General features: G+C 42.3%; 1 protein-coding gene and 1 non-coding gene across 2 annotated transcripts in view; both read right to left on the bottom strand.

Annotated features, from left to right (window-relative positions):
* Positions 1-12693, bottom strand: part of TMEM132C (transmembrane protein 132C) — a 454537-nt gene that overhangs the window by 216852 nt on the left and 224992 nt on the right. The gene's annotated exons all lie outside the window — the stretch shown is intronic.
* On the bottom strand, positions 1817-1923 carry LOC133229309 (U6 spliceosomal RNA). Its single transcript, XR_009730534.1, has one exon. It is a non-coding gene; the product is annotated as a U6 spliceosomal RNA (small nuclear RNA).

Below are 12693 nucleotides of genomic sequence, written 5' to 3' on the forward strand. Positions count from 1 at the left end.
ATAAATGCTCTTGTTGTTGTCAGTTGCTCAGTCACGTCTGACTCTTTGCAACCCCAAGGACTGTAGCACACCAGGTTCCTCTGTTCTCCACTATGTCCCAGAGTTTGCTCAAATTCCCGTCCATTGAGTTGGTGATGCTATCTAACCATCTCATCCTTGACCGCCCCCTTCTCCTTTTAATCTTCAATATTTGGCAGCATCAGGGTCTTTTCCAATGAGTCGTATTTTCGCATCAGGTGGCCAAAGTATTGGAGCTTCAGCTTCAGCATCAGTCCTTACAGTGAATATTCAGGGTTGATCTCCTTTAGGATTGACTGGCTTGATCTTGCAGTCCAAGGGCTGCTCAAGCGTCTTCTCCAGCAACCACTGTTCAAAAGCATCAATTCTTTGGCTCTCAACCTTCTTTATGGTTTGACTGTCACATCTGTACATGACTGCTGGAAAAACCATAACTTTGACCACACGGACCTTTGTTGGCAAACAGATATCTCTGGTTTTTAACACACTGTCTAGGTTTGTCATAGCTTTCCTTCCAAGGAGCAAGCATCCCCTAATTTCATGGCTGCAGTCACCATCCACAGTGATTTTGGAGCCCAGGAAATAAATGTTAGCTATTGCTATTATTGTTGTAGCTTTAATGTACCAAACTAAGACTTATGCCAATATAAGAAGATCTGAAAACTGAAGTTCAGAATCATAAGATATACAGTCTAACTCAATTCCTTACTTTATTTTTTTTTTATCGTTTTATTTTTTTTTATTTCTAAAAATAAACCCTCCCCCCTCCTCCCTCTCCATACCATCCCTCTGGGTCATCCCAGTGCAACAGCCCCAAGCATCCAGCATCGTGCATTGAACCTGGACTGGCATCTCGTTTCATACATGACATTTCACATGTTTCAATGCCATTATCCCAAATCTTCCCACCCTCTCCCTCTCCCACAGAGTCCATAAGCCTGTTCTATACATCAGTGTCTCTTTTGCTGTCTCGTATACAGGGTTATCGTTACCATCTTTCTAAATTCCATATATATGCGTTAGTATACTGTATTGGTGTTTGTCCTTCTGGCTTACTTCACTCTGTATAATAGGCTCCAGTTTCATCCACCTCATTAGAACTGATTCAAATGTATTCTTTTTAATGGCTGAGTAATACTCCATTGTGTATATGTACCACAGCTTTCTTATCCATTCATCTGCTGATGGACATCTAGGTTGCTTCCATGTCCTGGCTATTATAAACAGTGCTGCGATGAACATTGGGGTACACGTGTCTCTTTCCCTTCTGGTTTCCTCAGTGTGTATGCCCAGCAGTGGGATTGCTGGATCATAAGGCAGTTCTATTTCCAGTTTTTTAAGGAATCTCCACACTGTTCTCCATAGTGGCTGTACTAGTTTGCATTCCCACCAACAGTGGAAGAGGGTTCCCTTTTCTCCACACCCTCTCCAGCATTTATTATTTGTAGACTTTTGGATCGCAGCCATTCTGACTGGTGTGAAATGGTATCTCATAGTGGTTTTGATTTGGATTTCTCTGATAATGAGTGATGTTGAGCATCTTTTCATGTGTTTGTTAGCCATCTGTATGTCTTCTTTGGAGAAATGTCTATTTAGATCTTTGGCCCATTTTTTGATTGGGTCATTTATTTTTCTAGAGTTGAGCTGTAGGAGTTGCTTGTATATTTTTGAGATTAGTTGTTTGTCGGTTGCTTCATTTGCTATTATTTTCTCCCATTCTGAAGGCTGTCTTTTCACCTTGCTAATAGTTTCCTTTGATGTGCAGAAGCTTTTAAGTTTAATTAGGTCCCATTTGTTTAAAAATATGGAACGCTTCACGAATTTGCGTGTCATCCTTGCGCAGGGGCCATGCTAATCTTCTCTGTATCGTTCCAATTTTAGTATATGTGCTGCCGAAGCGAGCACAATTCCTTACTTTATAGATACATCTACTAATGCATATATAAGTGGTCTACTGGAAGCAAAAGTAGACTGCAGAATTACTGCAGAACTTAGCAGGAAGCGGGCCCCAAAAGGTGTCATCCGGCTATTCCCAACAAGACCAGAAACTTCTGTTCCTTGCCTGCATTTTAAATTCTTCATTGTTTCGAATCAAAAGTGGGAGAATTTTCTTGACTCTAAAAACGGTACATCAGACTCTCATCAGAGAAACTCCAAAAGCCTCATCTGCAGATAAATGCTTCTTCAGATGTGAGAAACTCTGCTGTTTTGAGGTCAATGATAGCCTTCAACTTTTCTTCCCTTCCTTGAGAAGAAATTATTATTTAAAGGTGGAGAGCATCAAAAGTAAGGCCTTGAGAGTTAATGGGACCATTCTGGCTCGATGCCATCACTTCTGAGAACCTGAATAATGAGACACATTTTATCCTTCATGTTTCAACAATGCTTGAGGTAATGGCAGTGCTATTATTCCAACCTCCGATTGACAGAGCCTTCTAAAATGCTCCGTGACTGGTTAAGTGGGACAGAACAGGGAGCACTCAGGAGAACAGAGGAGAATTCGATGGGCTTGTGTTTTCTATGCAAAAGAAGACAGCATTTCAGCTTAGGCAGAGGCTGCCAAGCCCTCCTCCACAAGTGTCGGGGGCTCTGTGGGTGGTGTCACCCATTTGCGGATCTGTCAGGGGTCTTCACAGGAAAAGAACTAATAGGCTAGATAGAGATTTACAAGAGGAGGTTTACTATGGGAATTGGCCTAAACAATGATGGAGGCTGAGAAGTTCCACTGTCTGCCCTCTGCAAGCTGGAGAATCACAAAAGCCAATCCAACACAGTCTGAGTCTAACAGCCTGGGGGCACTGTGGTGGCGGCATCATTTCCAACAGTCCAAAGGTCAGAGAATCAGGAACTCTGATGCCCAAGGGCAGGAGAAGATGGGCATCCCAGCTTAAGAAGAGGGAAAGGGAATTCTCCCTTTCTCCACTTTTTTCTTCTATCTGAGCCCTCAATGGATTGGATGGTACCCACCCACATTGCTGAGGATGGATCTTCTTTACTGGTTCAACTCATTCAGAGGCTAATCTCCTGTAGAAGCACCATCACAAACACTCCAGATATAATATTTTACCCTTGTCTGGGCATCCCTTGGCCCAAGTCAAGCTGACACATGAAATTAATGATCACTGGTCCCATCACAGTTACCAGATGAAGGAATGTTCTTTGGCCCGAGGACAGTACCATTTGTTGAAAGACATGTTTCCCCATGGAATTGTCTTGACACCCTTGTTGAAAATTAGTTGACCATAAACACATGGGTTTATTTCTGGACTCAATTCTATTCCATCCATCTGCATGTCTGTTTTTACATTGGTACCACACAATTCTTGTGTTACGAAACTTACTGAAGTTTTGTGTTAAGTGTTTTAAAATCAGGAGGTACAAGCCTTCCAGATTTCTTCTTCTTTTTGAAGATTATTTTGGCTATTCTGGTTCCTTTGCATTTCCATATGAATTTTAAGTTGGGTTTGAAAGTTTCTGAAAAGTGGCAGCTGGGATTTTGACAGGAATTGCATTGAATCTGTGGATCAATTTGGGGGAGCATTGTAATCTTAACAATAGTTCCAGAATGGGGGATGTCTTCGCATTTATTCATGTATTTGTTCACTTCTTTCAACAAGATTTTGTAGTTCCCAGAGTACAAGTCTTGCCCTTCTTTTAAAAATATATTCCTAGGCATTTTTTGGATGCTATTTATTGTAAATGGAATCATTTCCTTAATTTCTTTTCCGATGCTCACTGCTAGGGTGCAGAAATACATTTTAAGATATTGATCTTGTATCCTGCTGCCTTGCTGAACATTTTTATTAGTTCTAATAATTTTTTAAATTGATTATTTTTTAGCATTCTCTACATACATCATCAAGCCATCTGATCACATCTGAGATCATTTTGCTCCTTCCTTTCCAATCTGGATAGCTTTTATTTCTTTTTCCTGCCTAATTACCTTGGCTGGAACCTATACTACGAAGTTGGACAGAAACTGAGGGAGAGGACACCCTTGTCTTGTTCCAGATCATCCAGAATTCTATTTTATAGAAACTAGTAAGCAATATATATAAATGTTTCTGCTTTTATAGGTCAGTAAAGAATCCGCCTGTAATGCAGGAGACACTGGTTCGATTCCTGGGTCAGGAAGATCCACTGGAGAAGGGATAGGCTACCCGCTCCAGTATTCTTGGGCTTCCCTGGTGGCTCAGCTGGTAAAGAACCCACCTGAAATGCGGGAGACATGGGTTTGATCCCTGGGTTGTGAAGATTCCCCTGGAGAAGGGAAAGGCTACCCACTCCAGTTTTCTGGCCTGGAGAATTCCATGGGCTCTATAGTCCAGGGGTCGTAAAGAGTCAGACATGACTGAGCGATTTTCATTTTCACTTTTCTGCTTTTATAGAGATTACAGTTATACGAGGAGATCATTTCATCAACATAACAACACACAAATTTTAGATCTTTATAGAACTTATAAATCTTTATGAGTTGGCCCAGAGACCATGAGGATGATTGAGAAGAATGCAGAACCACTGGTCTGGAAGACTCCATCTGAAACACCCCCTAGAGGGGATTAGTAGAACCACAAAGGTCATTGGCAGGTAGCCAATGGGAGCACAGCGAGGGTAAAGCTGACGGCTGGAGGATATCGGAAGGGGAGAGCTGGCAACACTCATACAACCCAAAGTCCAGAGAAGGAGCCAGAAAGGCAGTCCAGGAGCATGATGTGAATAAGTGCTATGTCTAAAAGACAAGGATGAGCTCATAGGCGAGGCATGGAGGTCAGGGTCAAGCACACCAGGATCTGAGCTGCAATAGGAGCTAGTCGATGACAAGGTGAAAAGGCCCCACGTGGTTAAAGGAAAGCTTCTTGAGCACCTGCCACTCTCAGGGAGGATATCCAGACGCTTAAAATTTAAATGTGAGCCAAAGAGAAGTCGCAGACTCAGTGTAGGGACTAATCTCCAGTTGACCCTCACTCTTCTGGGTGCAATCAGCCAGCAGACGGTGCTGGGAACATATGTGCTGCTCTTGGCTGAACAAGGCAGGATAGTTTGAAGCTAAAGTCATGGGCAGAATCAATTGCTAATTTTGAGCTTCTTACGATGCCCAAAATGTTCAGCTGCAGCCAAATCCATCAACTTCAAAGCTGTTTACCAAGAAAAAAAAAAAGGAGGTTCGAGACAACCAAAGTTCCTATTCCTTATCCATGATCACAAATGGCACTAAAATGGTGCAGCTTGTTTTGTTTGGCTCATGGGTTCTCATCACACTTTCCTTCTACTCCCCTCCCACCGCCATCCACAGGATAGCACTATGGTTAATACTTCTATGTGGAATCGAGAAAAAAGGTACTGATGAGCCTATTTGCAGGGCAGGAATAAAGATGCAGATGTAATGAATGGGCTGGTGGACACAAGATGGGGAAAGGAGAGGCTGGGACGAGGTGAGAGAGTAGCACTAACATATATACGCTACCATATGCGAAATAGCTTGCTAGTGGGACGAGGTGAGAGAGTAGCACTAACATATATACGCTACCATATGCGAAATAGCTCCCACTGCACAGCACAGGGAGCTCAGCTCGGTGCTCTGGGATGACCTAGAGGGGTGGGTTGGGGGGGAAGTGGGAAGGAGTCTCAACAGGGACGGGATATGTGTATACACAGAGCTGATTCACGCTGCTGTACAGCAGAAACTAACACAACATTGTCAAGCAATGATACTCCAATGAAACAAATAAACAAAGCTGAAAGAAAGAGCTAAATCAATTTCAGATAAATAAGCAAATGAATTGCTTGACCATCCAAAAAAAAAAAAATTACTGTCTTCAAAGACAATGTTGCGCTGGACATCAGCTCCACATTTAACTAACGGCACTCTGCAGCTAAGTCATCAAAAGTCACTCTTGGTTGTCTCATCTGAAAAATGGGTCTTTTAACTGGAAAAATTCTTATGGCTAAATGATACAAGGCAGTGAGAGTCCCTGGCATTAAGTAATCACTAAAGAAAGGAAAATGATTAGCCTTGACAAATGATCTCATGGGATAGAAGGACCAGATACTATTATCTTTATTATACAGATTCTGAGTTAACAATGGGGCCTTAGGAACTTCGCTAGAATACCATCATCAGATAGGGCCAGAGCTTTCTTCCTTTTTCTTTTTTTTCAGAGCTAGTTCTGAAACCCCATTCTCCTGATTTATATTCAATTTTCTTCCCACTCCACTACTTGGGCTTTTTACACTGTGACTGATTTGTGATTTAGAGGTGACCAGTGGGTGTATACACAGTAAAGTGGCTCCGGATACTCTAGATAAAGAGAATTTGTTGTATCTGCCATTATTCGATGTGACAATCACAAACCACTGTGGATCTCACAGAGAATGACTGAGTGCGTCCACTGACCTTGCCTCTAGCTGATTCCACTGAGACGTAAGGTTCAGAGGACCCACTGAAGAGTCGGGCTAGTTTCTACATAAGCCAAATATGAGGTGAGTTCTAGAAATCACCTTGACCTGAGCTAGTTCTTGAGACAACGCCAAGCTCTTGGCTGAGAAACTATTCTCTTTCATGGGCATTTGATTAAGAGAACTTATATCACCGAGATATAAGGACTTTCTTTCCCCAAACATCCGCTTGGATGTTTTTCTTCTTTCTTTTCTTTCTTCTCCATCCGCTTTCCATTAATTCTTACGGCTCTGCACTTGATTCCTTATTAGAATTCTATTTAGAAAGAATGGATAAAATGAGAACATCCAGTCTTAGACTGTAAGGTGATGGTACCCAGTCTTTTGAGGGTCATGACACATTTTCAAACACTACAATCTTGGTAGTGTATAAATACAGATCTCTAGGTTCTTTGGATTGTTTGTTTGCTCAAAAATCATGTTTCAGGATGTTGTAAAAAAATCCAAGTTACCACCCTATCCCCTCAGTGGCCCTTTACAAAGGCCTGCTTTTTGTGTACCCTACCCATCATGCCTAAGATGTTCACAATACAAAGATTTTATATGTTCTAGTACATCTGTGATTTTTGTTAGTACTAGCTTGTGTTTATATCTCAAGAGCCTGCCCCACACTCCTCATAATTGCTCAGCTCAACATCCAACCACAGGGATTGTGGAACAATGACGGCAGCCAGTGTAGTCTTGGTGCTACAGCAGTTACGATCTACTGTACACAATCCATGACAAGGGACCATGTCTCATTCAGCTTTATTCTCTGATGCTTTTTTTCCCTCCTTTTCTCTCTTCTTTTCCTCCTTACATCAGTGTAAGCATAGCCAGCAAGGAGGCAATGAAAGATGGGCTGGAATGAGGAGCTACAACTTCATCACTTCATGATGTCAACATCAGCCTTGGCAACCCTCACAGAGCAGGAAAACACGCTTAGAGGAAGTGCTGATGGGAAGGAGATGCAGGAGAGAGGAAAAGTTGGGGAGGGGAATGCTGAAACCAGGCATCTGCTCTTTGAGGGACCAACCCTGCTCCTCTGAGTTCTTGGTCTTTTCAAGGAACTGTGTGGTTTGGAGCTCTCCAAGGTACATTGAGTTAGCAGCCTTGAAGGGCTGTTAACCCTAATCCTCAACAAGTGTTTGTGAATTCAGACGGTTCAATTCATGATGAACTGTAGCCTTCATCAATGGAGCTGGGAAACATGGCACTCAGATAAGAACTGAAAAGAGAATTTTATTTATAAAAGCTGCTCTGATACAGATCTTTTTGGTTTTGTTTGGAAAAGGACTTGCTGAAGCTCCAACATTCATTCCATAAATATATACTAAGAGCCCTCTGTGTCCTCAGTGTGGCGGACAAGATTTCTGCAATTTGCGGGGAATGGGCTTCTAGCTGTTGGAGCAGATCACAAACAAATATACATAAATACTTACGTTGGCAGGTGATCATAAGTGCAATCAATCGATCCATCTGTCAGTCAAGGCTAACAGTCAAAGGACATCTGCCTAACAAGACTTCTTCGCATGATGAAATAGTCTGCACTGTTCGACATGGTATGCACTAGTTACGATTTGCAAGCAGTGTGTGTAGATAGGGTAAGGGAGTTAGAGAAGGCGAGGTTCAGAAAAAGAACAAGACCAGCACTTTATAGGAACAGATCACCTTTAATGAGGCGAGAAGGGGCAGCAGTCAGATAAGTGAGCTGCGGCACTAACCCAAGAAAAGAGTCAGTATATATAGACATATTGTGGAAATCTACTGTCTTAAAGGGGCCAGTTCTTCTCCAAGGTTGTTCAGATTAGTTCTCTCTTAAATGGCTGTGGCAAGGAATTCTGGAGATCTGCCAGAGGCTGGGACCATCTGGGAGCTGGGCGTAATCAACCTTTATGTCCATTTTTTTCTTTGGGTGAGAGAGTTCTTTGTTTTGCATAGAATGGTGGGGAGGAGCTGGAGGGGAGTTTTAACTCCAGGCTATTGTGAGCCCTGTAACTTTCCTTCAGTGGGTAAATAACAGTCACCTTTTTTTAAAAACTGGAGCATAGTTGCTTTACAATGTTGTGTTAATTTCTGCTATACAATGGAGTGAATCAGCTATAGGTATATATATATGCCTTCCCTCTTGGACCTCCTTTTCACACCCCTCCCCACCCCAATCCCACCCATCTAGGTCATGACAGAGTACCAAGCTGAGCTCCCTGTATTATACAGCAGGTTCCCACTAACTATCAATATTTTACACATAGTAGTCTTGACTCCCAGTTGGTCCCATTCTCCCCTTCTCCCCGTGCATCCCCATGTCTGTTCGCCATGTCAGCAACTCTATTCCTGCCCTGCAAATAGGTTCATCTGTACCATTTTTCGAGACTCTACATACATGTGTTAATATACAATATTTGTTTTTCTCTGTCTGACTTACTTTACTCTGTAAGACAGACTCTGGGTCCATCCACATCTCTACAAATGGCTCAATTTCATTCTTTTTTAATGGTTGAGTAATATTCCATAAATACAGCCATCAAAGCTTTCTCTATCTCCTTTATACTTTAATAAAACCTTATTACACACACACACACAAAAATACAGCCATCAACTATGGTGAGAGTATTTACACCATGTGAACTGGCAAGTGCTACAAATCAGGACTTTGCTTTTTCCCCATGAGACAGTCAGCTGTAAACATTTATCTGTCTACCACTGTATGTGAGGCTGCTAAACACTTGACACGTACCTAGTGCAATGGAGTACCTGTGTTTTAAACTTTAAGTAGTTTTAATTTAATTAGAGATGTGTGGCTAGTGGTTGCTCTTTGGACAGTGAAGGTCTAGACAGAAAGGCCAGTGGAGTCCATTTCAGATGGTGTTGTCAGAGAAGAGTTCTCTAATAGGCTGAAATTTGAATGACAGGAGGGGTTGAGTCCTGTGGCTCTATGAGAAAAAGAGCACTCCTGGCAGAAAGAATAGTGTGCACAAAGGTCCTAAGGTAGAAACCTCCCTGGTCTGCTAACACATAATGGCTGGAGTGTCACTGCGGATGGCACAGAACAAGCTAGATGGAGAGCAGCAGGAGCTGAGGTCAGACCCCTGTGAGAGACCAGATTAGGTAGGGCCTGGTTGGCTATGGAAAGGATTTTAGGTTTGCTTGTCTGAGTGAGATGAGGAAGTCTGGGAGGATTTTAAGCAGAGGAGTAGCATAATCAGATATTTTAATATTACTATTTTAAAGACTCACTTTCCCTCCTGTGTGTGGACAGTCTAAATAGTAAGGAGGAAGGTTGGTGTAGGTGTAGGGAAACTTACTAAAAGACTATTTCAGGTTCTCTCAAGATAGTCAAAACTAGAAACAGTCTGGGTTTCCATGGTACATCCACACAATGGAATAGTATTGAGCAGTAAAAAGGAATGAGCTGCTGATACAGGCAAGAAGGTGGACCAAAATCAACACCACACTGAGGGAAAGAAGCCACACACAGAGGGTGCGTATGGTCTGATGCCACGGGTATGGAATTCTATGGGCAGGAAAAACTGACCCGTGGAGTCAGACATCAGATCCGTTCTGATTAATTCTAAGAGAGAAAGCATGCATTGACTACAAAGGGGCATGAAGGAGCTTTCTGGAGCAATGTGAGAAGCTCTGTGTCTCGAAATGGAACATTACTCACCCAGAGAAAGTATGACATAATGCTATTTGCAGCCACATGGATGGAACTAGAGATTATCCTATGAAGTGAAATCAGAAAGGGAAAGACAAATACATACAATATCACATTTGTGCAATCTAAAATATGCCACGAATGAACGTATTTATGAAATAGAAGCTGAATCACAGACAGAGAAAACAGATTTATGGTTACCAAAAGGAAAAGCAGGGTGGGGGAGGGATAAATTAGGAGTCTGGGATTAGCAGATACACACTACTACATAAAAAACAGATAAACAACAAGGTCCTACTGTACAGCACAGAGAACTATAGGCAATGTTCTGTAGTAAACCATAATGGAAAAGAGTATTAAATAGGATCATATAACAGAATCACTTTGCTGTACACCAGAAACTAAAACAACATTGTAAATCAACTCACTTCAACAACAAAAGATTCTGTATCTTGGTTGCTGTTGTTTTTTAGTCACTAAGTGTCCTGACTCTTCTGTGATCCCCATGGACTGTAGCCCACCAGGCGCCTCTGGATTTTCAGGCAAGAGTACTGGAGTGGTTGCCATTTCTTTCTCCAGCAGATCTTTCCGACCTAGAGATCGAAGCTGTGTCTCCTGCATTGGCAGGCAGATTCTTTACTGCTGAGTCATCAGGGAAGCTTCTTGTTTTGGTTAGCAGTTGTCAAAACTGGTTTATATGAGGTACTCAAGATCTATGCATTTCTGTGTTTGCTCATCATGTTTATTTTTTAAAAAAAGACTATTCCAAAGTGTAGAGAGAGATAAAAGTAGGCCATTCTTGCCTAATTGATACGAAATTGCTAAAAAGTAGTTCAATTCTGATTGAAATCTCCATTTGACAGCTAGAACAACATCACAAAGGAAATCAAGGAAAGGGGTGAAGTAAATGCCTTCAAAAGAGTAATATTAAGGGACTCAGTAGAACCAGGAGGAGGGGTAGGGGAAACATAGGAGGGAAAGCTCACTGAGCTCCATGGAACCAGATACCGGCTCCATGCCAGACCCATGGCCACTGCAGGAAACTAATCAATAAGGCATTACATCCCAGCTCCAAGCAAGGCCAGGCAGTCAGCCCAGAAGTTGCCCTGACCTGCACTTCCTAAGGGCTTCCCTGGTGGCTCAGATGGTAAAGAATTTGCCCGCAATGCAGGATACCAGGGTTCGATCCCTGGGTTGGGAAGGTCCCCTGGAGAAGGAAATGGCAACCCACTCCAGTATCATTGCCTGAAAAATTCCGTGGACAGAGGATCCTGGCTGGGTACTGTCCATAAGCTCACAAAGTGCCTCCTGCACTTTTAGAATGTCCTGATGCCTTCTTCCTCCCTGTTGCTGCCAACTGGGTTTAAGTAGTAAGTTTCCAGACTAGAGGAGAAATTCACACCCTCAGGAACATGATGGCTCCTTGATATTCTTTTTTTCTTGGATTTCACACCAGTTCCAGCACTCAAAGTGCTGACTTGAGTATGTGCACACACTCACGTGTATCTAAAGCATCTAAAAATACACCCTGGCAAATCTACAATTATCTCAGCAGGTGTGGTAAATTCTCTGCAAACACTCAGTTCACACAATGAGATCTAGTGGTGGCCAAAACTTCCCCTGGGCTTTCCAAGGAGTAAAGGACCCTCCCTGTCCAAACCTCCCCTCCCATAGCATAATTTAGTTGTCATTGTTTCTTCAAAGGTGGTTTAAGAATATAAAAAGGTGAAGGAGAAAGAAAGAAGGCAGGTATGTTGTCAAGGAAACCGAAGTAGTAAGTCTTTTCAGTCTTGCTGACCCACAGAATCTGCAAGGCAAGGATTTGGAAAAATCCATTAGGCTAAAGGTTTGGGAGGAAAGATGCCTTATTTGTTAGGACGGATGACTCTTAGCCTCTTTGCCTGTAGATGTATGTTGGGTCCATTTCCACCCAATTTATTTTCATTCTGAGTGTCTAGTTTTGTGTGTTCCCTGAATGACTTTTCTTCTACTTGAGAAATATTCGATTTCTCCAGATCCTGACTCACTCACCAATGGTGTCAGAATTGGAAAGTTGAAGACAGACATGCCCCACTAAGGCTGTGGTTTCTAAAGTCAGACAATTTCACCCAGGGCTCCAGATCAAGGTGACAAGGATCTCTGAAATAGTAATACTTTGTTATAAGACCACAGAATATAAAACAACCTGGTGTGTCTACAATGGCCTCGCCATGCAGCCAACCTGACAAGATTCTAGGTCTAGAAGGTACAGCTGGGTGGACTCTATCTTCATGAATCATCCTGTTGTCTTATTTCTAAAATGAAACGGACCCACAATGTGTCAATCTCTGTCTCCTCAAATGAAGAGAAATCTCAAAAGGTGTAGGGAGAGGCCATTTTTTTTTTGACTTGACATCTCAGATGTAACCTTGAAATGTTACATGCTATAAATATGATGTACAGTTGCTATAAAAGGAAGAGTGGATAAAAATCAAAAGGAGGAGGAGAGAGAATGGGAAAAGGCTTTGCCACCCTGAGAAATCTGTTCCACTTCCATCAGTGCATTAATGGGATTCAGCAGGATGATAGAAAGGAGTGAATCA

This window comes from Bos javanicus, chromosome 17 (assembly GCF_032452875.1).
Source record: "Bos javanicus breed banteng chromosome 17, ARS-OSU_banteng_1.0, whole genome shotgun sequence".
In the NCBI taxonomy this organism is placed as follows: domain Eukaryota; kingdom Metazoa; phylum Chordata; class Mammalia; order Artiodactyla; family Bovidae; genus Bos; species Bos javanicus.